General features: G+C 42.9%; 1 pseudogene; it reads right to left on the bottom strand.

Annotated features, from left to right (window-relative positions):
• Window positions 1–5,089: 5,089 nt before the first annotated feature.
• LOC117014747 (uncharacterized) lies at window positions 5,090–5,236 on the bottom strand (annotated as a pseudogene).
• Window positions 5,237–19,205: the final 13,969 nt, after the last annotated feature.

Genomic DNA, 19,205 nt, shown 5'->3' with positions numbered 1-19,205 from the left:
GATGGAGACGGAGAAAGGCACAGATGGGTGGGTGTAGCATGGCTGGAAAGAAATGGACAGGAAAGCCTTAATTCAGATGGAATGAAAGAGTCATGATTATATCCAATCGTGAGGGAAGGCTGTGTTACAACGCCCCTCGGTATGGGATTGAGTGTGACATGTGCTGCTCATGAAGCTCTGGGTCCTGGGGACAATTGTGAGATGCTCCACAATCATGACCTACTCACCCCCAATGCCCCATCTCCTAATACCCTCACCTTTGTGGGTAAACATTTCAACATACGAATTTTGGGCGACACAAACATTCAGAGCACAGCACCCCTCCACGAAATTTTAATACCACAGACAATTGTCTATGAGTTTATATACTATATGCATGTCTGTGCTTTAGACATAAAAAGAGGACTATGTTTTTGCTCCCGCCCCCCCAAGAACCGTATTTCTCCCCCTTGAGAGTTGAGAAAGAAGGGTCCAATTGGGCACAACTGACAGAGGTAGGTGACACGCAGCAGTAAACACCACGGGAGTGGAGAGACAGGGCCGCAGGAGGTGGTAGAGGAGGGAAGGGAACAGAACTTTCAGTCTTCAGTTCAAAGTTCAAATCTAGAACTCATGGAGAAATATCAATGGCTCTGAGGCACACTTTGTGTCAGTCAGAAGAACTCTCTTTACTTAAAAAAAAGAAAAAGAAAAAAAAGAGGCTTGTTTTCAGCAAAACATTAAAGAACACGGGCAGAAAACCTCCCGCCGCGATGCTCAGGCCACACCCTGAGCCCGTAGATGTCATGGCAGTGCATTGGGCCATGGCTGTAGCCTTCAGGATTTGATACGTAACAAGGGACACTCCACCCAACAATAATTATTGACCTTTAATGTCTCGCTGCAGTACATCCAGACTAATTATACTGCGCACTTGTGGACGCCTTCATCCTTTCATTTTTAGCCAGTTTGAAAATGAGGCCCCAAGGGGGTGAGCTGATCCACAAAAGAAGAGAAAAATATTAATCTTCTGACTCTTCAAACATTTACTTCTTTTTCATATGAGGAGGATTTTTGGCTTCACACTTCCGTTGATGTTCCCTTTTCTGCTTGAGGACTGATGGGAGTGCCGAGCAAGATTTTGCAAATCTTCTCTTGTAAGTGTTGACAGAATATAACAAATTTATTAGATGGAACCAACTCCTGTCAGGAGGAAGATCTAATTGGATGGCATTGGGATAGAATAGACACAATTCTGAATAATGCATGCTCTGTATTTTTTTTTTTAAGCAGTAAGAACCCCAAGATATTTCTGCAACAAATTTTGTTTGATTTTTCTTATGATTTCTAGTGGTTTCAGAGATTTTTAAGAGGCTATCTCCTGCTCTTAAAACATTTTCCAAACACAATTTCTCCTTTGCCAATCTGATGGCATCAAATTGAGTGCCTTCAGTTTTTACCTGGGGAGAACCTGTGTTGAAAACTGGAACATAATTTTTAATGCTTTCCATAAATTGATCATAGAATTTCCTATTCTGATTCTATATTCCTAGTATCAATTTTTTTTTTCAGAGTTGGGTTTGCCTGTTTTATCCAAATTGTGGGATACGGAGGAAAGGAAATTAGCCACGTCCAAGGCGATGACAAATACCTGAAACAGGGACAGAACAGCACAAACAAAATTCTCTGTCCTTGAAGCCTGGTCAGGATTAAATATGTAACACCCTCTATAAAATAGACTTGATTTTTTTTTTTTAATTTTTTGCGGAGGGATGGGATGCCCAAATTTAAGCTGTAACAACCGTGATGACATAATTCATAGCACAGCTCTGTCTACTCCAGTCAGGTAGAGGCTATAGTAATTAAATCTATGCTTGGAACAAAGACAGCATTTTGGGCAGGCATGTATATTACTGCTTAGATAAGAGATTAAGTGTCCGTAATCCCTTTTGAAAGTTGTCGTTTTGTTTTGTATTTTCATCGGTCACGATAGCAATCTGGGACAATTAATGGTGGCTTAGAGGTCTATGGACTAAGGTGTGTATAAATTTGTAGCTGGCATTAATTTTGGAGAGGCCCACCAGGAGGTGACTAGATGGCATCTCAGTGACTGTCCGGTAGAAGGACTGGCCAGACTCCAGGTTATGGCGGGCAGAGACCCCTGAAGCTTCTAAGGATTGTTGTGGGGAAAGTATGCTCTGAAGGGGTTTGGAGTATGTTTTAAGTGGATGCATATGGCACTATTTTTGGTGAAGTCATAATATACCAGGAAAAAAAGCCCAGACAATCTTCTGGTGACATAAAATATTTCACCAAATTGAAAAGTTCCTTCAAAACTCATAGCAATTAAAAAAAAACATCTTTTGTTCAATAGCGAGAATGAGGCTGAATTCATCATTGGCTGTGTTCCGTCTGGCAGTTCCACAGTAATTGGGTTTTATCCTGGGGAAATGGTGCTGATTTAGAGACCTTATAATTTCTCACCAGACATGAGCACATCAAGTGCTGTGCTGAGGTCATGTCCGCGTTTTATATTTCCACCAGCTCTGAGTTCTTTTAATTCAGGGACGGTGCGTACTCCCTTCAGGACTTCAGAACTGGACACGCTCTCATGTCTGGTGATTACTATGGAATGAACTTGAGTTGCCAGTATCCGACCTGACACTTATTTTGTCATTCCAGCCTGGTGGAACTTTTACAGTCTTGATTCTTCTACCCAGCTGTCCCTCCCAATGGTTTCTTACCTGAAACTATGATTATCATGTCTCCTATATTTTCGTCCAAGTTGATAGTCAATATCCGAACAAATAGTGAGTGTTACATATTTATAAAATTCTGATAAATGCAACAGACTTGTCCTTGATATACTAAAAAATAAAAATATGAAACAGAAATTACTAGAAAGCAGCCATTCATACATCTGTTTACCAAACAGATATTTATTGAGGACTTAATATATACCAGGCACTCTGAGCAAAAACAGATGTGACCCTCCCCTCATGGAATCTGCTAGGGAGGTGAATGTGAATCAAAGGACAGAGACCCCAAGAGTAAGTGAAGATTTACAATTGTGATGGGTGCTGTCAAAGGGCGGGGCCTAGTTTAGTAGGAGACTGGACTAAGTCAGGAGGTCAGGAAGCCTCTCCCAAGGAAATGATAACTAAATAGGATTTAAGGGAAGGGAAGTCTTCGTCAGGGGGGCTTGTCGGGGCCACAGCTCAAGGCAGGATAGCATGGGAGGAGACAGTTCCAAATAGACCAAGGCCAAGAGAAGGACTTGTGTGAGAGGAGGAAGGAGAGGTGAGGTAGGGCCAGGCTCTCCAGGCCTCTTAGGGCTCTGTAAGGATTTGGGACTTTATCAAAGGACAATGAGAAACCAGTGTTTTAGGGAGGGTCATTGTGAAGAAATCAGATTTATATAAACCAAGATCATACTGTCTATTTGGAGGCCAAGGCGGCTGTTGGGTAGCGTTAGGAAGCTCAGTGAGGAGTTATGTAAGAGGTGATGGTGGCTTTGGCTGGGGTGGAGGGAAGTCAGTCAACGTGAGAGGCGTTTATGAATTCTCTATTGGAATAGAATTCAGATAAGTTATTAAAAGTGGGTTGTCCTCGTTCACATTTTGACTTAGGTCGACACAGTTGAGAATTTATAGTATAAAGTCTAAAAATGTAGACAGTGCACTGTTGTGGAAGGAGCTGACCAGGCGTTAGGAAGGTTTCTGGCCCTGTTGGACTGCTTTTTACCTGTGTGACCTTGGGTGAGTCACTTCATCTCTCTGGGCCTCAGTGTCCTTATGCAGTAAAAGAAAAAGTTTCCTCTCCAAGGTCGCTTTCAAACATAAGACCTTGGGATACATTATGTGAGCTCTTTCTGCACTTTCTCCAATCACGCAGACTTTCCAAACACTCTTTATCCCATGCCCGGGGCTAAGTATAGGACAGTTTTTCAACTTCTAAACTTGAAGCTTTACAATGGAACAACTTTGCCTGTAGACACATTAAAAACAGGGTATGAGTGGTAATTTGGGTCTTACCCTCAATGCTGTGTAAACTTCCACTTCACTAGACACAGGACAAATTTGACAGACATTGGAAACAAAGACACACTGTGTGCTCATATGCACCAAAACCTATATTAATGAATGCTGATAGGAGCACAATTTGTAACTGTCAAAAAACCTAGATCAATAGTGAAATGTATAAACTGTGGCATATCCATACAGTAGAACATTCTACAAAAATGAGAAGGAAAGGACTACTGCTCCAAGCAATATCGTTGATGAAGCTCACAGAGTGTTGAGTGAAAGAAGTCCACAAAACGGGGTACGTTCTGGATGATTTCATTTGTGTGAAGTTCAGAGACGGTTAAGTCTTTGTGGTGACCGACCAGGGTAGTGTTACGTCCAGGGAAGAGCAGTAGCGCCTGGGAGGGGCCCAACGGGCACTGCTGGGGTACTGGGAATACACTCTTCCGATCCGGGTGGAGGTGACATGTGTACTTGTAGGTGTGTTTCCTTCACACTTATAGGTGTGTCTACGTCAGTAAAAACATTTTCTTATGGAATCAGAGGATTCGGTTCTCACCAATGCCTAGTCACAACACGTGTTCTCTCAGTCAGGAATGTACTCAACAGTGCAGGATCGTTAGCAACACACCGCAAGTGTGCCAGGCATTTCATTAATAAAAGTGTCATGTTATTCCTTTGCATTTTGTGCTGTTTCCAGCATTTGTCAGCTTTTCTACACTCATAATATATAGGGGTGGCTTTACTCCCTTCAAATAAATACAGGCGGTCCTCAACTTTTGATGGTTCAACTTAACGATGGTGGGAAGCGATGCATTGAGTAGAAACCACATTTTGAAGTTTGATCTTTTCCTAGACTAGTGATAAGGTTTCACTCTTTCTGGTGATGCTGGACAGCGCCAGCGAGCTACAGCTTCCGGTCAGCCACGTGCTCACGACACTGCAGAAATTATTGTGTGAGATGGTTTTGCCTACCTGGAGGCGAATGTGCTGTTCTGAGCCCATTTAAGGCAGACTCAGCTAAGCTATGACGCTTGGATGGTTAGGTGTGTTACATGCATTTTCGATTTATATTTTCAACTTGTGATGGGTTTATCAGGACGCAGCCCCGTCATAAGTCAAGGAGCATTTGTATTCACTGTCATACCAAAACCAACCCCCCAAAAAGGAAAAAAATAAAAAAATATCAAGTATATTTACACTTGATCTTAGCCAAAAGGCCGAGAAGCGATAAATATCAAGTATATTTAGAATTTAGATATAGAGGAGACTGACATGATGAAAGGAACAAAAAGGTGCCTTTATTCAATGGTATAGACTGTCCAGATATAGAACTAGAGACCTGTTTGCCTAAGTCACCTGTACCTGCAGAGAGCCTCACATTTCAATCAAAGCAAACGGCTAAGGTGACACTGCCAGGCCTGCAACCCACCTGTCAGCTGAGTTAGGTTTAATCTCTTTTGAGGGAGGCTGCAGAGAACTTGCTACAGGTTGGGGTTATCACTCTGTGTTTCCCCTGGGTCCTCATTGCATTTCCGACGGTTGTGCAAACACAGTAAGCAAAAACCCTGCCCAACGTGGAATTGTGACCACTGTACTCATGTTTTCCAGTTTCCAAACTGCAATCCTGCCGGGCTTTAATAAAGAGACATACGATGTCTCGAAAGTATGGGATGGAACTCTGCAAGAGGGAGCACGGGGCAGCCCAGTGGTGCTCCACCAGGGCCCCGCAGCGGAGTCACTCAGGAGTTCTAACCAACACGGATGCCTGGTCCCACCCCTAGCGTGTCCAGTTTCATTGGTTTGGGATGTGACCAGGGCATCAGGAGTTTCAAAATTTCCCCAGGTGAGGCTCTTATGCAGCCAGGGCTGAGAGCTATGGCTCTAGCGATTTCCTGTTTCCCCAGTGCTGTGCTCAAGTCCACCAGCTCATGCAAACTGATCCGCCCTGGAGAATGTTGTGGCACATCGCTTCCCAAATGGACTCAGTGATATCACGTTGGTGCCCTGAAATCGCCCATGGAGGGAGTATTTATGCCGTGGAAATCCACAAGCTTATGACTTAGGGCTCCACCCCAGCTCCCAAGAACTGGTTGTTAAACATTTATTTACTGCTCCTTATTCTAACCTGATTTGGGGTGTATTAAGGGAGGAAAAATGGAATTGATTTCTTTTTGGCAAAAGTGAAGGTGAAGATGTCCACGTAAAATGCCAAGTAGCATGGAGGCTGCATCTCATTTCTTCCTCACTGACCTACTTGAGCAAATAAGGGCGATTAATAAATTGTATTTTCAAGATACAATTAAAAACAGGAGGAAAGGGTTTCCCTACAGTAGTGATCTCAAAACAAGTCATTTTTTAATGTCAATAAGTCTTTTCTGATTTCTTCTCTCTTGTGTTTTCTTTTAGTTTTTCTACTTTTGTTCAAAAGGTATCAAAGAGGTGAAATGAAAAGTGTTTATAGAATGTGCTTTCTGTTTTCCTCATATACAGACAAAGGAATCATAATGTGGGGGTCACCGGGGGTTCACAGGCCGTGCTGTCTGGGAGGTTGTACGTATGTAGGATGTAGGTTCTACAGAGTTCCCCCACCTTGCTCCTCCCAGGGGGACGAGCTCAGGGGCTGGCAATGTCCCACTGAACCCTGGAAGCAGGCGAGTCAGAGGGAGGGTCTCAGAGCTGTCCCAGGCCCATAGGCTAGGAAGCCTTCCCTTCCTACGGTCCCCTGCTCAACCAGAGCAGGGAAGGTACGGGTGGCAACAGAACAGAGCTGTCCTCTTCTCTGGACCATCTGTATCTTTGTGTAGGGCAGCCTGGCCCATGTCATCTTGCCAGTCCTTTAGAGGGACAGTCCTGTTCGTCTAGCCTGTGAGAACCCCAAGGGAGGAAAAAGCCCCAAGGAAGGCAGCCAGGGCCTTAGAGATTCCTGAAACTTCAGTAGCAGCTGCAGAGACTGCTTCTCGCTGCTCAAAACCCACAGACAGTAGAGACAGGTAGATGTACCATAAGGATAGTTTGCCCTTGGTACAGGCTGTCTGGTCTTCTGTCATCTAATTCACACCATAGTCTTCTTACCTCTTACGCTTGATGTCTTAAAAGCATGTGTTTAAGGCACAGACCAAGGCTGGCATTGTAGTGTGGCCAGCCATGCCGGCTTACCCAGGAGTGAGAATGTTCTAAGACATCAGACTTTTAGTGTTAAACCAGGAAAGCCCTGGGCAAACTTGGACAAGGTGGTCACCCTACAGTCAAAGGTCAAATCGGAGTCATTTACAGTAGGAAGCAAGTCCCCTCGATCATACCATTTGCCATCATGCCGCCTGGATTATCACCGCGGAACTCTCCATCTGACTTGTCTTGTAGCAAACACCGTCTTTGGAAGCTTGTATTCCATGTATTGCGTTGTTTTTTTCAGCCAGTGGGCATTAGAACTCGAAATGACATCCATGTGACAGAATGTATGATTGCTTTGAGGAAAAAAAACTGTTTGGGAACAAGGCAAAGTAAAAATAATCAGACAAATGAAGACAGCAGTGAAGCATGACCTGAGTCAAAAAGCCTGGAAGGGACCACACTTAGCTTCTGAGTTCTCCTCTCTCCCATTGCCTACCTCGAAGCCTGTGATTAATAGGAATGGATTACCGTGATGTACACTGTGTTTGTTCAAGGGGAAGAGACCGGAAATGTCACACACCATGAATACTTTATTTATGAATGATTAAAATATTTTACAGCCATCTATCACTGTAAGCTCAAATACTCAAGTGCAGTTAAAAATCAATTCAAAGTGAAAGTGAAAGGTGAGATGGCTGGGAGAGGAAAACACTTTTTCTCCTGTGTCTGGGTTTGGTTTCTGGGTTACATGCTGGTTTGTGTGCGAGTCTGGTTTGGTTCTTCGCTCAAGCAGCCGGGCTTGGTTGGGATTCAAAGGCCAGCTGTGCAATAACAAACCCTGACAGGCTTTCGTAAAGAGATATACAATGTCTCGGATGTATTTGAGGGAACTCTGATGCTTGCGGTTTTGTATATGGTTATGGTAAATAACTAGTCTGCTGACTGTTGTGGTCTGCCCTTTGCTGGGAGCACTGGACCACTGGAGACCCATTTAACCTAAATCACCCCCACCTCCAAGAGAGTTTTGCGTTGCAATCAAAACAAACAGGGCCGGGGCAGGGGCTGCCAGGCCTGTAGCTCACCTCCCAGCTGAGTTACGCTGACTTTCTCCTCATAGGGAGGATTGCGAAGTTGACAAGCCTTAGGCGGCAGAGAACTTTGTGTGTGTTGGGGCTGTCACTCCATATTTCCTCTTTCCCCATGGCTGATTCTCCGAGATGCTCTTGGTAAATGAGCCCAAGTGGGAGGAGAAGATGATTGCTGAGTCCTGAGCCGTGCTCACTGCCCTCAAGGGGGTAGCAGCCTTCACATCCTGACAGGAGGCGCTCAACCCTACCAGAGCTGCAGGCAGGATGGCCGTCCCTGGCTCAAATTAGAGCCTGAGCACCCCGCTCTGGATCTAAACAGACATGTATTTCTTCTGCCTGTTTTCTGCTTAGTATCTTATCCTGCTAACTGCTACTGTGTAGAGAACTTAAGAAGAAAGTGGCAGTTTGGATATCAGCATCCAGAGAGGGGACAGTTGCAAAGCTGTAAAGAATGATCATTTTGGAGCAAATGCAAAAGCTCATGGTCTTGGTCCAATGTTAGCACAGAGAATGGGTTTGATACTTTGAACAACTTGGGACTAGGACTCATCTCGTGCCTCCCGCCCTGCATATGGAAAAGTCCGTGAGTCAAAACAGAGAACACTGGGCCTCTCTTTGATCACACTCAGTTCATTGTCAGACTAAAGAGCAATTCTTAGGTTTAGAAAGGCAACAGAGGCGGTTTCCTTCAAGCCCTTTTCTGCATTTTTATTGTCTCTCCAAAAACAGAGGAAAGATGTTTTGTGATTAGGGAACAATATGGTGTACCCAAAGCCTGCTTCCCAACCCCGCCCCCCACCCCCCCGCCACTGGGAGAGACACCTTTCCCAGGATCACAGGAAAGACGTGTTCCATGCTGAGGGAATGCTGCTTCTCAAGAGCCGTTGTCTGGTGTCGTATTCTGCTGTTGGACTGTAGTTGGAGAGTTAGGGGCACGAGGAAGCTGCTACAGAAACCCCTGTAGAATGTTTTTTCCCCCCAGTGCCTTTGACATTCACCAGGTGCCCATTCTTGGAGCCTTTTTCTTCTCCCACACATCCACAGAGCGCCACGAGGAGGCGGTGATGATGTCACCATGCCAACGCTGCCGGAGGAGTGATTTAGTTGTCTCCTCCATCCGCCAGAGAATAAGAAAGATGGAGATGTCTGAAGGCCAGGACGCTCTAGCCTACACTTTCTCACATTATTATTTTCCCTGTTCCAGCAATGTCGCTTTAAAAGAAACTTTAAAAAAAAATATCCTCCAGACTGTATGTCGTAGAGGGCACACAGCTGTTTCCGCTGGTCAATGTGTCTCAGAGGAACAGCACGGACCCCACTGAAGGAGTCATAGGGAATCTTGTGTCCACTCAGATTCGAAGCCTGGGAAATGTCACTGTGCCTCGCAGGTTTCCGCAGGCAGCCCCTTCCAGTTTGTTTCCGGGCCTGATCACTACTTGGTCCTTTTGGTCTGTGTGGTAGAAAGACCCATTGCTTGATGTGTGGTGACCTCTACCAAACCTGCTGTCCCTTCAAGCACCTGGCTCAGCACCCCAGGAGAAGTCCCCAGGCACCGCTCTCAAAAGTCCCATTTCTCTCTCACATCTCCTACACCCTGAGTCCAGCCTTTCGAATTCTGAATCTGTGTCCTGGGACTAGAAGTCTGGGATGTGAGACCGTTGAGCAAATTCTCCCCTTGGATCTAGACACTTTGCTCTCTACTGCTTTCTTTTTTATTACCTTCCCTCTCGTCTACCTTCAGCTATTTAGAACACCTTCCCCTTAATTATAAGCATCAGTGAAATTGCCCCCAAAGGAAGCTCCTGTCTCCTCCTCCCCCTGTATTACAGAAACCTCTTTGTGGATCCAAACTCTAGGGATCGTGATAATTTTATTTCTCTCCAGATGAAAAGTCTTTGTACTAGATAGTTTCCATTATCTTTTCTTGAAAAACTACTTCTTTTGCTGTCGTAACAAAGTACCACAGACAGTGGGGCTTAAGTAGGAAACGTTTATCTTCTCACAGTCTTGGAGGCTAGAAGTCCAAGATCAAGGTGCCGGCAGAGAGGTTTCCTTCAAGCCTCTCTCCTTGACTCGCAGGTGCCATCTTCTCCCTGTGTCTTTGCGGCTTCCCCTCTATGTGAGCCTGTCTACTCTCCTCTTTAGACACAAGTGGTATCGGATCAGAGCGCATTCTGATCACCTCATTTTAACCTTATTACCTCTTTAAAGGCCCTTTCTCTCATTACAGTCACATTCTGAGGCACTGGGGGTTAGGGCTGCAACATATGAATACGGGGGGGCGCCATTCACTCCATAGCACTACCCAAGGTCAAATATTTATATTTTAACAGAAAAAGGTTTATCTTCTAATGATTGGGTCTCAGTGTAGATTTTCCTGAAAGCGGAGAAAGGATTGGGAAAATATATTAGACGCTCTTCTTCTCTGCTATTCTTTCTGTGAAAGGTATTTATGCACCGAGGACAGAATTATATTAATGTCTAGGTCCTGGTGCCCGGTACCGCCCAGGCCACTTGCACGATTCTGAATGGAAAATGTTGAGTTTTAAATCAATGAAAATTTCTACTGCCTAAGTCAGTGTTCTGATTGCTGCAATACTCTGTGGAGATGGCAGCTTTGTGAGAAAGAAGTCGGGAGATGAAATAATTGGGGGGTGGTTTTGTATTTTCTTTCCTTTTGCGTTTAGACTCGTGGCCAGCTCGTCCTCATTTCTGCACGATTCTGAAGCGCCCCCCACCCCAACTGTCTCACCCAACCACACACACCAAGTCTATGTAAGGTGTCCTTTCTTTTTATTTCATAATACTCAATTATACATTGATTATTAACTATCCATTCACGCAGTGGGATCAGTCTCTTGGCGGTGAGATCCTCGAAGGTTAGAGTTGTACCTTACAGATCTTTGAATCTCTAACACCTGGAACCACAAGCTCAGGTACCCAAGGTGGCTTAAAATGTTAGGTGACAGATAATTCGGCTGTCATGGCTAAACCAGAATCCCGACTTCAATCCCCTTCTAATAAATATACTTTTTATAGGCTAAGAAAATACCCACAGAGATGAACACAGTGATCAAAATTGGGGACTATGACAGGTGCTTCGTAACTGTTGAGCGCTCTCTCCTGCAGGGGAGACGGCATGAAGGATAACATAGTTAATATACCATCATCAATAACAATAACATCCCTGCCTCAGTTCCCAAGCTGCTCCCCTACATGTGTGGTACTTCTGGCTTCTCTGGGTGAGAGGCTGGAGGCACTCAGTGGGTGCCCAATATTGAGAGCAGAGACCTAGTTACAAACACTTGGGATGGTTCCTGCCAGTTCTGAAGTCAGTGAACAAGCTCCCTGAAGAAGTGTTTCCCCTTGTATGTCACTCATATGGGAGGAAAACAAATACGTGTATTGAAAAATAGTAGCTTGTCAGAGGATGTGATTGCAACAGCAAGATAGGCTGGCATGTGAACAGTTATATCCAATAGGATTTAAAATCCAAAATTATTTTAACTTCTGCTGCCATCATCACTGGAAATATCCAGGCAGATTTTAATAAGCAGCTAAATACATTTTATTGTGGTACACAATTAACACAACGACACCAAAACAATTCAATCACATCGTTTATAACCATCACTCAGAGTGGCTTTATGAGCAGTAGAAAAATTGTAGCCGTCTAGTTGTAATATTGCTAATATTCAGATTTAAATGGAATTTGGTGAATATCTAGAAATGAAATGGATACTGAGCACATATATGCTGGCAGTTATAGTTTTCCAAATTATTTTCAAAGAAAACGGGCTGGGATATAGTGTCTTGGGAGTTTGTGTTGGGACAAGTCTTCAAGAGTTATTTGCCTGAAAACAGGGGCAGGGCATGGAGCTGAGAAAGGAAAGCTGAGAAAGGAGGGGGCAGCCTCCTGCAGAGACCCCATTTGGAAAGTCAGTGGTCAATTCATGAGGGAGATATTGAACCTGGAGATGTGCCAACAACATGGAAACCAGGGCATCTTATGGGAGTGAAGACTCCAAGAGGAAGTGCAGGCAGTGATTTATTGAACTGACTCAAACACACCAGGAACAGAGTTTCACATGGTCCCTCCAGTGACCAGTACAAGCATACCCTGGGGGACTTCTGATATACCCAGAGCAGCAGAGTTAATATAAGACATAAACCCCCTGGGAAGTCAGGGCCCTCTGTTTGGTGGAAGCAAGGTTAGGAAGCACGAGTTCTTAGAAGCATTTAGAGGTACACTGCTTTGAGCCAAGTAACAAAGTCTACATGGCAAAAACAAAAACAAGAACTCTGTTATTTATTTAATATACATAGAGATTTTTCACTTGATAACTCTTTATCAGTGTGCCAAAAAAGGCAAAAATCTTAATGTTTTGCAGTATGAATACATCCAAAGAAATAATGATTAGCTGCATCTATTCACTGTAGCATTTTATAATAGAGATACATTAAAATTGGCTTAAATAGTCAGCAAATAGGTTCACTAAATTTGATAACTTACATATTTATGATAGAATATTATGCATCCATTAAAAGCATGTTATAAAATTTAGGTAATTAGATGAAAATTTTTCCCAGTATAAATAAAAACAACAAGTTCTAAAAGTATATGTTGTATAAATCAATTTTATAGATAAATATATTCATAGTAAAGTCTAGAAGAATGTATGCAAATATTAAGTGATTAATCTAACAGTGGATCATTTTAATTTTCTTCCTAATTTAGCAAAGAACCATAAAAATAAACTTAAAAAAAATGAGTGAAAGAAGGTTTTCAAGCTCTTAAGTGTTTTTTTTTTTTTTCCGTTTGTTTTTGATAATGACTACTGTCAGTGACGAATAAATCAGCTGTGCAGGTTCAGTGTCGCTTATGCATCTGGACGGGGCATATTCCCCCCAAGGGGAGACGCTTGGTCCTTAGGGAGCAAACACATCTAAGCTGTTATAACACAGTGGTGTGTGGCCCTCCAAAGGACCACAGTACATAACCACATGCGTGGCATGTCTGTCATAACAAAATTTCAAGGAGGAGGAAGAGCAGTTTGGGGTGGGGGAGTATAAAAGCCTTCTTTGTAGGGGTGATAATGGAAAAAAAGATTGAGAAAGATTGACCTCGCGTGGCCAATTGCAACCATATTTAGGAATATGGTTGGTAAATTAAGGTATAGCTGTGTGTGAGTGTGTATGTGTGTGTGTGTGTGTGTGTGCGTGTGTGTGTGTGTGTGTTCCTTAAATTGACTAAAGTAATTGGAAGGCCAAGTAAATGATTTTGTATAAAAAGCTCCCTTGGACCAAGGGTCTCAATCTGACCTTATGGTCGCGTGTCACTCTCTGGTCCCCCACGTGGTTTCCAACTATGCAGGACACCGGGGTGGCCTTAACAGTAGCTGACATGCAGTGCCAGGGCTGCAAGCCCCTAGCTCTGTCCTCTTCAAAAGACTGTAAGACAGGAAGCAGTCAGTCCATCTCATCAGCCTCCCAGGACACACAGAAGTGTATTAGGAAGAATGTCACGTGCCTGTTGGAAACATCAATCAAGAATCTCTCTGTCAACTCTAATTGGAAGGGGGAAAATATATATATACATATATATATATATATATACACATATATATGTGTGTGTGTGTGTATATATATATACATACATACACATATATACACACACATATATATGTGTATATATATATGTATATATATGTGTATATATATATGTGTGTATATATATGTGTGTGTGTGTGTGTATATATATATATATATATATATATATATATATATATATTTCACATATATATGTGAAGAATCTCCCTGTTAGGTATCTCGGAGCAAAAGGCGGTGCTGGGGCCAGGCCAATGGCGCCTGGCTGTCTCATTTCCAAGGCAGCAATTGAGTGATAATTGCAGGATCCTATTTTGAACAACACTAGAGCAGAGCCTGATGAAGTTTGTAACTATTTAGATCGAAATCTGAGAACTCTAAACAATTTATTTACAACAAAAGACACAGATAGGTTTTAACTACCTCATAAATCGGCTCTCCTTGACCGCAAGACAGCCACTGCGAGGTTCTGGGGGGAGTCAATTAGCGCTGGACTGGGAGTGCTCCCTGGGATGTACAGCTTCCATAATTACCAGACGGGCCCAGCAGTTACTAGCATTAAGCTGAACAAGGGAAAGCCCTGGGGCTTCACTTTGAGGGTGGGGGCTGGAGTTCCTTGGGAATGCCCTAGATGAGCCAGCCCACGAAGCATCCTCAGTAGATAAACTGGGTAAGTTCCAGAATCGACTCCTTAGACCAGGAAATCTCACCCTCAGCACTGTGGACGTTGGGGCTGTATCTTCTTTGTTGTGGGGCTGTCCTGGGCGTTGCTGTCTGTTCAGCAGCATCCCTGGGACCCTCTACCCACTAGATGCCGGGTGCATCCCTCCTCCCAGTTATGACCAGCAAGAATATCCCCAGGCATCATCAAATGTCCCCTGGGATGCGGCCAATATCCACCCCCTCCCTCTTGTGAGAACCACTGCCTTAGGCAAGGACATTCCTTGGGGTTTTCAATGTAGTTTTTCAGGGGTTAATTTTTTTTTCTAAGTGCAGATTGATATTTGGATATCATTGCCTTCTCTCCTCTCAGCCCTTTCTGAGTGCTCCGCTATACGATTACATATTGGCTAATTCTTCCATCTTTAACCTGAAGCTTTGAAAGGAAACAGCTTTTATCTTCTCTGTTACATGGAGGGGGTGGGATGGGTTTGAACATCTATTGCTTTGCATGCAAATTTTAATCCTTTAATCACCTTCCCACAGTTTCAGGGGAGTTGTTGAGAATCCACCAGCCCTTCCAGACTTGACCTCAGGCCTGTGAACAGACTGGAGGAAACCTGGAAAGGGCATTTCCTTCCCCTTAGCCACGATATCCAGGTTTTAGAGCAAGATAATTTCAGGGTTTACTCAGGGTGTTAGCTCACAGGAAGAATCCTCCCGTCTTCCCCGCTGTCCACCAGGCCTGGGTCTCTAATGTCAGTGGTCTTCTTTACTCAGTTATCATTTGCAGTATCTCCATGCTCCCGTTTCTTTTTTTTTCTAGAGAAAAAAAGAGTTTGTGGGAAGACTTCATTTGGTGCCAGTTTTCTTTATTTTTCAGGCAGGACAAAGTATTCGGTTGGTGCACAAGTAATTGCGGTTTAAAAGGTTAAAAATAATTGCAAAAGTGCAATTACTTTTGCACCAGCCTAATAGAAAAGCTCATTTTGGCAAATTCTACAATAGAATAAAGCAAACGTATTCTTTCGTTTTGAGCAGCAGTCGTTTAAAAAACACAGACATTTGCTTTTCCTCTATGAGCTCTTAATCGTCTCATGACAAAGGAGAATGTGGTCTCCATCCGTGCGCTGTTATGTCTATGATTTGTGCAAGGTCCGTTTCCAAAGCAACTTCTTATCTGGAGGAGATGGCTTTGCATGGTGACTCCACTCGCTGTTAACACGGTGCCATAAATTACATGGCTCCAGTTTTTTCTCGTAGTCTAATCATTTCTCTGGGAAAAACAGTGTCCTGCTGGGTCTCACCCTTCCCAGAGTGCGTAAAAACCCACGCCAAACTCCACCCTGATGGGAAGACAGGAAGCTTTTCCACTCATCTTCCAGGAAGCGTTCTCCATCACAGAATGTAGAATCTACATCACAAGGAGTTCTTAGCATTCCTGTACATGTTAGCAAGTGAAATCACAATTGGCAAATACAGGCTGAAATCTGAAACTGCAATCATTGAAAATAAACCCCGCTGAGAGGAAAAAAGACAATGACCTTCTCCACCTTTAGAATTATAAGGTTTGAGAGATGGCCAGGACTTCAAGAGTCACTTATCCACCCAGCCGTTTTTCAGATCAAGAAACTGATACTAACAGAAGAGAAGGGAATTGTTCCACTCGAAGTAGCAGTTCATGGCAGGGTTGGGACCAGAACTTACCACCGCTGACTCCCAAGCTCTTTTCACTTCAATGCATTGCTTGTCCCCAGCCAGAAGTCTGCATGTTTCTGCCTCAGGGCCTTTGCATCGACTGCTTTCCACATCTGCAATAACCTGACCCCAGATATTGCCCTCCCTCAGTCAGCCGCGTTATTTAGGTCTCTGCTCAGATGTCCTCTCCTTGGAGAACACCTTGTCTATAGTATCAGCCTCTGCCTGTCCCTTTGCTCTCTGCATATGTTACTTTCGTCATAGCATTTACCACTATTCTTACATCTGCCAAAGTTAGATCATAGATCAGAGAAGAAAGGTCCTGCTACATTCCTGTAAAGCTCCAGTTATAAAGAACTTAGAAATGGTTAAAAATTATGAAAAAAAAAAGTGAATCTCACAAGTGATCAAATAAACACAAATAAAATGATAAGATACCATATTCTGCGTGACCGTGTTAAGGTTGCCAGTGAGCTACACTTACCAAGTCAAATCTCTGTGGCCTCAAAACTCTCTCCTCTGTGTTCCCGGGACACCAGATACCCCCAGTGTATGTATACACCTGGGGTGTCAAAAATGTATACAAGTGGACACTTTAGACTATGTTGCTCAAACAGTCGTTTGCCATAATCAGAAGTGTCTGGACGCTGATGGTAACCACTTTGAGCACCTTTTAACTGCAGAAGTCAACATGAGTTGTATTCATTATTTGTTATTGGTATATATTGAGTATTACAATTAATATAGTTTTTTCCTTTCTTAAAATGTGTATAATTTTTTTTTTGGCACCCTCTGTATAGTGTGTGTGTGTGTGTGTTTGTGTGTGTGTGTGTGTGTGTGTGTGTGTGTGTGTGAGAGAGAGAGAGAGAGAGAGAGAGAGAGAGAGAGAGAGAGAGAGAGAGGGAGAGAAGGAGTATTATTTTCTGGAATTGGCTCATAATTATGGAGGCTGGCACGTTAAAAATCCGAGGTTTGGCTGGCAGGCTGGAGACCCAGAGAATTCAGTGCACAACAAAGGCAAAACATATTAAAATGAAATATTTTACCAGAAAGAGAAGAAAACCTTAGAAAGCATCTGTTTTATGTTCTTAATATAACACAAGACCCTAAGAATTTCATGACATAAAACTGAAAAGTGAGGTGAGAACATAAGAGACTGAGATGGGAAGGAATATTAGGTTGAGATGCAGGTGCACCAGAAAGGAGAAAATGAGAAAGATTTGCAAGAAGGCTAAAAATTGCAAAAGGTTGATTAAAATCCACGTTAGAAATAGTACAATACAGAATCAGCACTGTGGAAACCTGAATTAATAATAAAAAACTTGAGAAACTTCTTTAGACTTTTGGGGAAATATAAAGAGTTGAAATAATGAAATAGGTATAGACGGATCGATAAAGAAGATAGATGCAGAAGATAGATTCATAGATATTAAAGAGATAGGTATCAATGGACGATGACAAGTTGGTAGGTAGGTAGGTAGGTGTAGGTAGGTATATAGATCGATCCATTCATCAAAAGATTAATAGGGAAGTTAGATGGATAGATATAGAAGACAGAACATATAAATCAATACAAAAGAGAGGTGAATAGAGAGAGAGACAAGAAAGAGAGGCAGACAGATATGGAAGAGAAGGAGATGAAGACATATTAAGAATAAGAATTTTATATATATTCCAAATTCAAGAGGGTAGAAGACTGATTATTCTCCGGTTGTGGGATGATGCAGTCAGTGGCACCAGTTTCAACACGTCCTCCCCGACCAATCTTTGATGACGCTGTGCGAGTTTACCCGCTTCTGAAGGCCCATGATTCAGTGGCTGCTCCATGTCTCTGAAATTCAGTCAGCAACAGCCACAGTGCTCTTACTCCCACTGCTTCTGGGGCTAATGGTCAACCAGCTGGCCAAATTCTGGTTTCTCAAATTTTGACAATTCCTGAACTCTGTATTTCTCTAAAACGCCTATAAAACTTTCTCAAAAATGGTAGAAAAAAACCAGAAGAGAGTATCTGGCAAACAGATGAGGAAAGGCTTTTTTAAAGTATAATTTTATATTAAAAAATAGATTACCCTAAAAAAGTCAAGGACATTTGAGTGTCACAAATACCATAAACAACATTGTTAGGCAGACAAACTAGAAAATTATTTGCATCAAATGTCATAGACACATCAGATCGTGGTTAGCAATTAAGAGGAAGAAGTGTTTGGCACCCCAAAATATGCCTTCTTTGGGGATATTATTTTCAGCTAGTTATTTTTAAGAAACAAAAGATTTCGGAAGAACTTTTACCCTTCCTCCTAGATGCTTAAAAGAACTTAGATAGAGGACCAAGAAGAGAGCTGTCATCATAGGGAACTCTAGTTTAATATGAAGTAGTTGTGACAGGGAGGAACCCAGCAAGGTCCCTTTGATCAAAGTACTCCGTGTGTCCCATTGTTAAGATGGCAAACATCTGTTTACCAAACACCTGCTTCTCCATCACCAAGTGAACTGTCTTCCTCATCTTTGAAGTCTAAACCTCTACCCCCCTTTCTCCTTAGCTCAAGATGGCAGAGAAGTCTTAACTGCCCAATCTGTCCTGGGAGCTCATATTCCTATGGAACCCCATATGTACATAGATAATTAAATTTGGTGATTTTCTCCTGTTAATCTGTTTCATGTCAATTCAGTTCGTAGGCCAGTCAGAAGAACTAATAGGGGAAATTCTCCTCTTCCCCACACAATCATCCTGTTCAAAGAACTATCACTCAGTAAGAAAGACATGAAAACCCCAATAGCAAAATAGGCAAAAAAAAATATGAAGAGAATTCACAGAAGAAACATAACCAATGAGCAAAGGAAAACTGTTTCCCAAGCACTTGTAAATCAAAATAAAAAAAAATAAATCAAGAAATGCACATTAAAAAAATATAAATTAAGATTACACTGGCCTTTTGTGCATCAAATTAGCAAAGATCATGGTAAAGCCAGTTTTAGCCAAGGATGTGATGTGGTAAACAGTCAGTCATTGCTGAGGGAGGTGTAAGTTGAGATG

The sequence above is a fragment of the Rhinolophus ferrumequinum genome, chromosome 2, assembly GCF_004115265.2.
Source record: "Rhinolophus ferrumequinum isolate MPI-CBG mRhiFer1 chromosome 2, mRhiFer1_v1.p, whole genome shotgun sequence".
Taxonomy (NCBI): Eukaryota; Metazoa; Chordata; class Mammalia; order Chiroptera; family Rhinolophidae; genus Rhinolophus; species Rhinolophus ferrumequinum.
Note: the sequence above shows the minus strand (reverse complement) of the source record. Positions and strands in the feature narration are given on the sequence as shown.